The sequence below is a fragment of the Oncorhynchus masou genome, chromosome 21 (genome assembly GCF_036934945.1).
Source record: "Oncorhynchus masou masou isolate Uvic2021 chromosome 21, UVic_Omas_1.1, whole genome shotgun sequence".
Taxonomy (NCBI): Eukaryota; Metazoa; Chordata; class Actinopteri; order Salmoniformes; family Salmonidae; genus Oncorhynchus; species Oncorhynchus masou.
The window spans coordinates 41,591,488-41,600,817 of record NC_088232.1 but is presented as its reverse complement, the minus strand read 5'-3'; positions in this window follow the sequence as shown (position 1 = coordinate 41,600,817).

Sequence of the window (9,330 nt, the reverse complement as noted above, 5' to 3'; positions counted from 1 at the left end):
ACCAACGCCACATTGCACCACAGACTGTCCAGGAGTTGGCGGATGCTTTAGTCCAGGTCTGGGAGGAGATCCCTCAGGAGACCATCCGCCACCCCATCAGGAGCATGCCCAGGCGTTGTAGGGAGGTCATACAGGCACGTGGAGGCAACACACAGTACTAAGTCTCATTTGACTTGTTTTAAGGACATTACATCAAAGATGGATCAGCCTGTAGTGTGGTTTTCCACTTTAATTTTGAGTGTGACTCCAAATCCAGACCTCCATGGGTTGATTCATTTGATTACCATTGATCATTTTTGTGTGATTTTGTTGTCAACACATTCAACTATGTAAAGAAAAAAGTATTTAATAAGAATGTTTTATTCATTTAGATCTAGGATGTGTTATTTTAGTGTTCCCTTTAAGGTATCTGGCTCCATAATAACACTACAGTCAGGGGGAATTCTCAACAATGCCTACTTTGACAGGTAGCCTAAAGCATTGTATAATTTGTAACATGCTTACATGCGTAAAGTTACTCACCAGCTGGTCGGTATCTCGAAGAAGGCGATGCGCATACAAATGATAGGTGCATGCCGCCACCTCCTGTATTGGCTGTGTATCAGGCTCCTAAGAAGGTTCTAACAATGAATTTAGACTTGTACTTTGGGAAACCGGGCTCTGGTCAGATGTGAGTTGTTTTTCCATGCTATGCACAAATATTCTGTGGGGGATGGGTGCAGGACCACTCGAATGATCTACCCCAAAGGGCTGTGAAATGCTGATAACACTAATATGTATAAAGTTACTCACCAGCTGGTCGACACGCGCAGTGGCGACCCGTCATTCAGGGCAGGTGAGAGCCCCACAATTTTAGCAAAAAAATAATAAATAAATACGAATAAAAAATGGTGGGAGTGGCTTATGGTGGGAGTGGCTTGCCTGTTTTGCATGTTATTTTGGCATTAAATAAATGTTACATATCAGTTTGCAAACAATGTAAAATATATATATTTATCATTGGCTGTGTTTTAAATCTTAAAAGACACCCTATCCCCTCAACCCTCATATTAAGTAAACTCTTCTGATGACGTACAGCTGGTGAGTAACTTTATACAATTTTTTTTGTTGCTGAAATTGACGTCTGACGAGTATACACTTCGTCACGTTCATCCAGCAATGATTGTGTTTTCAGCCACGGGTAGCTAGTGGGTACTTTGTATGCGCTACAGTCAATTATGATTGCATGTCTACTTATATTCACTATATAATTATTAATATATGCCTACTGTATGATAGCTAGCAAATTAATTAGCTAACTAATGTTAGCCTGCCTAACTACTTCTGAAGAAGGAAAATGTTTTATTTCTACAATTTCCAAAAGCTAACCAAACAAAAACATCATTATTTTTATGAGGCGTGTTTGTGCATTAGTAGCACAATTTCTAACTTATTTACATTAGTTTTTATTTACACTTGTATGTTGACTCCATATTGACTTTCAGTTTTTACGTTTTAGCGGACTTTTCTTAGCGGATGTACAATCATCACGAATTGAATTATGGAGCGTTTCAGGCCCTGAAGTGAACATAATTCTACACTCGCAAACTCCATTTAAAAGGAGGTCTGGGGGGCTTATGTTGCACACCTCCCTTGCTTGGCAAAAGTCATTTGGACCGACGACAAATATGGCAGCGAGGATTCAACCAAGGGCTAAGGGTTTAGGGCCGAGGGCTGTCGGTTAGCTAATTCATTTGCTAGCTATCATACAGTAGGCGTATATTAATAACTATATAGTTCATATAAGTAGACATGCAATCATAATTGACCTTCGTGCTTATAAAACACTCACAAGCTACCGGTGGCTGAAAACACAGTCTTTGCAGGATGAACAACTGACACATTTTTGGGCAAGGGTAAACTCAGATGTCAAGATTAGTCATCAGAAGTGTCACCTTAATTTGAGGGCATTTCCTCTGCTGCAGGTTTTGAGGGCAGAGGGTGTGTCTGTTTAGTGTTTGGAATGCAGCTATAGATTTACATTGGCCACAGATAAAATTATGTCAAATCACGTTATATGTACAGTAGCTTTGATTAGACTGATCATGTCAAAATCTTAGCTAGCAGTCATCATCATGAATCAAGTGAACAATCTACTGGCAAATCCTTTTTCATTCCTTGTCATATGAAGAGAAATAATGAAGAGAAATTATAGACAAAACTTATCGGCGCTCATCGGCCATTGAATATAAACATTACAGAACAAGTTGGAAATCGCAAATTCAACAATGAGTGGTTTGGAAGGAAGTGAGCACAGCAAAACAAGGTGAGTCCAAAAATGTCTTGTATCCTGCTGCATAAATTATGTAATATGCCAGGGAGATATGTATACTGTAGCTAAGAAAGTAATAGTGAGCCAATCACGGTGCAATGCTCCGTATTTTCTGCTGGCTTGCCCCGCCACCACAGAAGGCACTGAGCTAGACTGAAACACCTACATTTTGGAGCTGCCTTACTCAAGAAAACAAAAAATACCATGTTTGTATGCGGCTTTATTAACTCAATGATATATATATTTTTGTACATAGTTTAAAACTGATATGTGACATGTATTAATGCCAAAATAACATGCAAAACAGGCAATATATTTATTATTTTTTTGCTAAAAATGTGGGGCTCAATGCCCTGAATTACGGGTCGCCACTTTTCTGCTGCATAAATGATGCAATATGCCAGGGAGATATGCATACTGTTTCTAATAAAGTAATACTAAATGCATGTTGTGTAGTAAGCTGTTTGTGGCCCATGTGCCTCACGCTAATAATTTGGTCCCTTTCCCCTCTTAATTTCGCCTACTGTTCTGACTTGGTGGTGCACGTGCACATGAAGCCTATAGCCTATTTTAGAGAAATGTAATCATCAAATATTGTAAGAGCCTTCATGTCTGCTTATATGCCCCCGTTATTTATCCTACAGTTCTGACTTGGTGTACAGGGACAACACTGTAAGAACGGCCCATGTTCTGAATTCTGTCACTGTACATTTCAAAAGTGCTGAACAAATAGTTATATTGACAATGTCCGTCCTAGCTCGATCATTAATGTCTTAATCGAAATTACGGATTGCTTCTTAACCGCTCATCGTTCCCTTATGCCATAGTTTGTACATCTCAATTGTCAGTAGAAACGACATTTGTTTAAGCAAGTCAGCTATATCAGCTATGTTTTTTTCAAAGGCAGTAAATGAGGCTGAATGAACTGTTTCGCTGCCAGACAAGGCTCGGCTGATAGCCAAGTGTAGCAGTGGTAAGGTTTTGGGACTGCTGTTGGGACTCTGCTGTTGGGACAGCTTTATGTAGGCCCTAACAGTTTGTGGGCACCATTTGTCACCATTATAGTGAAATGAATGTATTGTTTAGTGTTGTATTGTGTAGCGCCTTCGCTGGCATGCATAATTTTTTTGTTTGTTTTTTGTTTGCTCCACTAAGATTACATTCTAAAATCGCCACAGGCACGGGTACCTAGCGTGCACCTGTGATGTACCAACGATATCACCGGGACAAAATCTCTCACGGGATAACTGACACATCCTAATTTGACTTTATCTGGTAAAGACTCTGCATCAACTACCAGTAAGCTACCAGGATCGCATTCCTAAGAAAACAAAACGGAATAAAAAAACATTTGAAACTGAGGAAGAAGGCTATACATATGCCCAATTCCAAATCGACCCTATGTTACCTCTGCCCTTATATGCACTTGTAGAGATCTGTTGACACATAGCAGAGATTACTTCAAAAAAGGGAGGAAGAAAGGATGCACTTTTAAAGAATGACCAGTGGTGCCCTCGGCTGGGGTTGTGTATCTGCACTAAAGACCAGTTCCTGAATGCTCCACTGGATGCCCCCAGACAGCAAAATATCTCAAATAATACAGGAGCATATTTACCCAGCAATGAGAATACATAACAATACATAATATACTATCAGTAGCAGGGTAGTATTCCATTCATCCAGTATAGTGTCTTGCTTTCCTGCCTGTCAGATTAGTCACATATCCATATTCCATGGTTAAATAAGTATAATCTTGAAATAGCCTATTCTGCAAAAGGGATATTGACACAGGAATACAACCCCTGTAAAGCCAAATTAGCTTGTAATGATCCGAGTGTGGTAGCAGCGAACAATCTCAGGCAGCAACATACCTCACAACCATTCCCACAGAACAATCCACCTGTGGCCCATTAGTTAGACAGGCCCAATTAAGAGGACTCCCCCCCACTCCAGGGACAAGGTCTCAGCTCAGATCTAGCAGAGTTCCTCCAGGTGCTGCCCAGTAGGACTGATCCTCTGCCTGCTAGGAGCGGATATACACCAGGACTCAGCCCACCGAACCAGAGTGGCAAAACAGGTGCAGCAGCACAGTGGTGAAGAAAAAGAGCGTGAGAGAGACAGAGAGAGCTATCTGGAAAAAGGGACCTCTCTCTCTCTCTCTCTGGTACCCCTCTGCATGGCAGGTCGTATCCAGGTCAAGTTCATATCCCCCTCCCGGTCATCAGAGATACAACATCTGTTTTGGGTTGCCCTTATCAGCAGCGGAGATCCTTGACCACAATAAAAGGAAGTGCAGCCTACGGCAGAGGGCTACCACATCTTTAAAATAAAGTGGTGATCCTAACTGACCTAAGACAGGGAGTTTTTACTAATATTAAATGTCAGGAATTGTGAAAAACTGAGTTTAAATGTATTTGGCAAAGATGTATGTAAACTTCTGACTTGAACTGTATATATATTTTTCCTCTCTCTTTCTCTATCTATCTACACAGTGCATTTGGAAACTATTCAGTCCTCTTCCCTTTTTCCACATTTTGTTACGTTACAGCCTTATTGAGAAATTGATTTATTTTTTCTTCTCATCAATCAACACAAAATACCCATAATGACAAAGCGAAAAACAGGTTTGTAGAATTTTTTTGCAAATGTATTCAATATTTCTAACAGAAATACCTTATTTACATTCAGGCTCTTTGCTATGAGACTTAAAATTGAGCTTAGGTGCATTGTGTTACATTGATTATCCTTTAGATGTTTCTACAACTTGATTCAAGTTAAATTTAATTGGCTGGACATGATTTGTAAATGCACAAACCTGTCTATAAGGTCCCACAGTTGACTGTCCATGTCAGAGCAAAAACCAAGCCATGAGGTCGAAGGAACTGTCCGTAGAGCTCCGAGACAGGATTGTGTCGAGGCACAGATCTGGGGAAGGGTACCAAAAGATTTCTGCAGGATTGAAGCTCCCCAAGAATACAGTGGCCTCCATCATTCTTAAATGGAAGAAGTTTAGAACCACCAAGACGCTTCCTGGAGGCCAAACTGAGAAATCGAGGGAGAAGGGCCTTGGTCAGGGAGGTGACCAACAACCTGATGGTCACTCTGACAGAGCTCCTGAGTTCCTCTGTGGAGATTGGAGAACCTTCCAGAAGGACAACCATCTCGGCAGCACTCCACCAATCAGATGGAAGCCACTCCTCAGTAAAAGGGTCATGACAGCCCGCTTTGAGTTTGCCAAGCGGGCTGCACACACGCGCACACACACACACACACACACACACACACACACACACACACACACACACACACACACACACACACACACACACGCACACACACGCACACACACGCACACACACGCACACACACGCACACACACACTCACTCACATACGATAACATATGCTCTATACATACACATGGATTTAGTACTGTAGATATGTGGCAGTGGTGGACTAAGGTTCTGAGGGCACACAGTGTGTTGTGAAATCTGTAAATTTATTGTAATGTTTTAAAATTGTATAAACTGCCTTAATTTTGTTGGACCCCAGGAAGAGTAGCTGCTGCTTTGGGATGTGGATCCATAATAAATACAAATACAAATACCTAAAGGACTTTCAGATCATGACAAACAAGATTCTCTGGTTTGATGAAACCAAGATTGAAATCTTTGGCCTGAATGCCAAGCATCACACCTTGAGGAAACCTGGCACCAATCCTAAGGTGAAGCATGGAGGAGGCAGCATCATGCTGTGGGGATATTTTTCAGCGGCAGTGACTGGGAGACTAATCAAGATCGATGGAACGGAGCAAAGTACAAAGAGATCCTTGATGAAAATCTACTCCAGACTGGGGTGAATGTTCACCTTCCAACAGAACAACGACCCTAAGCACACAGCTAAGACAACGCAGGAGCGATAGCCAGAGCCCGGACTTGAACCCAATCGAACATCTCTGAACAGACCTCAAAATAGCTGTGCAGCAACGCTCCCCATCCAACCTGACAGAGCTTGAGAGGATCTGCAGAGGAGAATGGGAGAAAGTCCTCCAATACAGGTGTGTCAAGCTTGTAGTGTCATACCCAAGGAGACTCGAGGCTGTAAATCGCTGCCAAAGGCACTTCAACAAAGTTCTAAGTAAAGGGTCTGAATACTTATGAAATACTTTTGAATACTTCCCGAATGCACTGTATATGTACAGTACCAGTCAAAAGTTTGGACTCACCTACCCATTCCAGGGTTCCAATAATAGTGAAGACATCAAAACTATGAAATAACACATATGGAATCATGTAGTAACCAAAAAAGTGTGAATCAAATCAAAATAGATTTTAGATTCTTCAAAGTGGTCACCCTTTGCCTTGATGACAGCTTTGCACACTATTGGCACTATCGGATGTTCTCTCGATATATGTGTCACCATTTGGACCACCTTCCTGTCCTGATAAGCATTCAAAATGTAACACATACTTTTGTGTGTCAGGCAAAATGTATGGTGTAACAAGTACATTATTTTCTTTAGGAATGTAAGTGAAGTAAAAGTAAAAGTTGTCAAAAATGTAAATAGTAAAGTACAGATACCCCAAATAACTACTTAAGTAGTAATTTAAAGTATTTTTACTTAAGTACTTTACACCACTGTACATCTGTAGCACTTAACTCATTAATTAGGAATGAGGGTAAGACCAACGGCCTGAGAAACCTGGAGCAGTGTGTAATTGAAATACGGTGAGTGTGTGTGTGTGTTACCTTTTCCAGGCACCATTGGCCAACCATGAATCAGCCCGCCTGACCCTCGGAGTGATGTCATCTGCTGAAGAAGTGTTTTTCTAGTCTGCAGAATCCATCCCTGGGAGCAATCTTAAAACGGGATGCACGCACACACACACACACACACACACACACACACACACACACACACACACACACACACACACACACCGGCTAATCTCTGGCCTGATCTTCACCCTTTGTTATCATATCAGTATGAGAGCAAACTGAGAAAGCCAACAGTAGAGTTGCCATAGAAAACAAGTGGGAGAGGATCGGATACAATATTTATTGACTCTTGTGATATTGCAGAGTTTGACAGCCAGGGGTTGGTGACACAAGATCCAGTTTCATTACTGGTCTACTGGCGCACACCAACAGAAAGAATAGACTGTGTAATACATTTTATTTTGAGTGTTTGATACCTGACAACCCGACAACACTATCCTCCTGACAGGGGATCTGGCTTGGCCTGTGAAGGGAAATGTGTTTACATATCAACTGAATTCCCACTGTAAAAGCTTCACACAGGTTTGAGACAACTGAGACATTTCCAAACCACTTTGGCACTATCATCCTTTCTCCAATTCTCACACCTCAAAACACAACATTTCCCACAAACAGTCTATTCTCCTTTATCAACCCAGGATCTCACATTCCTCCAGATTGTGGATGAGAGGGTGTACTGCAGTCGGACCTGTCCCGTCTGCTGCTACAGAAGGGATTGGTCTGTCTCTGTTTTTTCATTGGTTCTCTCCCTCTCCGGCTGGGCCTATTAGGGCCATTTCAGGCCTAGGAGAGGAGAGCTTATTAGGAGCTCTGCCTGGCAGGCAGGCAGGAGATTATTACTGGCACAGTCTGAGCCCTGTTGAAGGAATGCAGGGCAAGTCAGTCACAGTCACTCCTCAGACAAGATTAGCTTTGTTTTTAACGACAACAATTACTTCATGTACCCCTCCCTCCCTCCCCCTCTCCCTCCTCCCACCACCACCACTAGCCCCCCTCTCCCTCCTCCCACCACCACCACCACTAGCCCCCCCCCTCCCCCAGCTCTATCGCTCAGTGGAAGATTGTATCTAATGTCAGAACACTCCCCGTCCTCGAAAACTGACCTGTTTTTGCAGTTAGGTTAACAGGATATATTCTGTTTAGGCAATTAGGATTAATAGACTACGGAAAGAAAGTTGGCATTTGCATAGGGCTGAAAATCCTGAGGGAGGAAGGGGGAATGGGTCAGATGTAGCACTCTCTCTGGGTTCAAGTTTCGGCCGTAAATCTAATTACTGTAACCGACATTGGGAGTGACAAAAAAATCTGGAAATGTAATCAAGGCCTGAACTGGAAAAAGGAATGTATGTTGCCATATAACACTAACAAGATCTCCTCTCCCCCGAGTCTCGTCTAGTCCTCTTTCTGTGCCAAATCAGATCTAATGACATTCTCCCTCAGAACATTAAACCAACATAGTTACTGTACATACAGTACACACTAAAAAAGGGTTTTGTGCCATTTTGGAAAACAATAAAAGGTTACAGCTGGATGACAACCAATCAAAGGCCCTGGTGCTTTGAAGCTAACAGCAGGATCCAAAGTTCTTCTCCCTTTCATCACCTGGCATAGAGAATGAGACTGACGTTCCTGGGGAGAGAGGGAGGATGGGAAGAAAACTCCCACCTTGGTCAGGCAATACAGAAACCCGGTCTTCCAAATTAAATTCCAGGTCCTGATTAAGAAAGTAGAGTCGAGGCTGTGGAGAGCCAGAGCTGTGCAGCTGCAGGCTGTGCAGGGTATGGGAGATGTCCTGTGTTTGTCTGTAGGTCTGCCTGTCTGCTTCACACCATCTGGCTATGTCTGGGGAAAGGCCTGGAACACCTACAGCACTTCCTCGCTTACATAATCTCACCCTGTCCCAAAGTCAACATTGGGGCTTAGCTCAGCGCTAAGTGGCCAGGAGAGAGGCTTCAGTGCGTGCAGGGACTAGGACTATGGGAGATACCGGAAAGAGTAAACTATGAAGGGATATGGGAGAGAGAGACCACATGCTGGTGATTCCCTCCCCCCAACATGCCCTCTAGGGGGCCTCCTATCTGAGGACCCAGTGGTTGGTATCCATTCATGCAAAGGGAAGCCAGCCTCCCCACCCCCCAAAATAATAAATAATAATCTTTCGTCTTGCTTTCATAATTTTCCTTCAATTCGCAAGAGGCTGAATGTATCTCACTGTAGAAAGAATCTGAGTGAGAAAAACAAG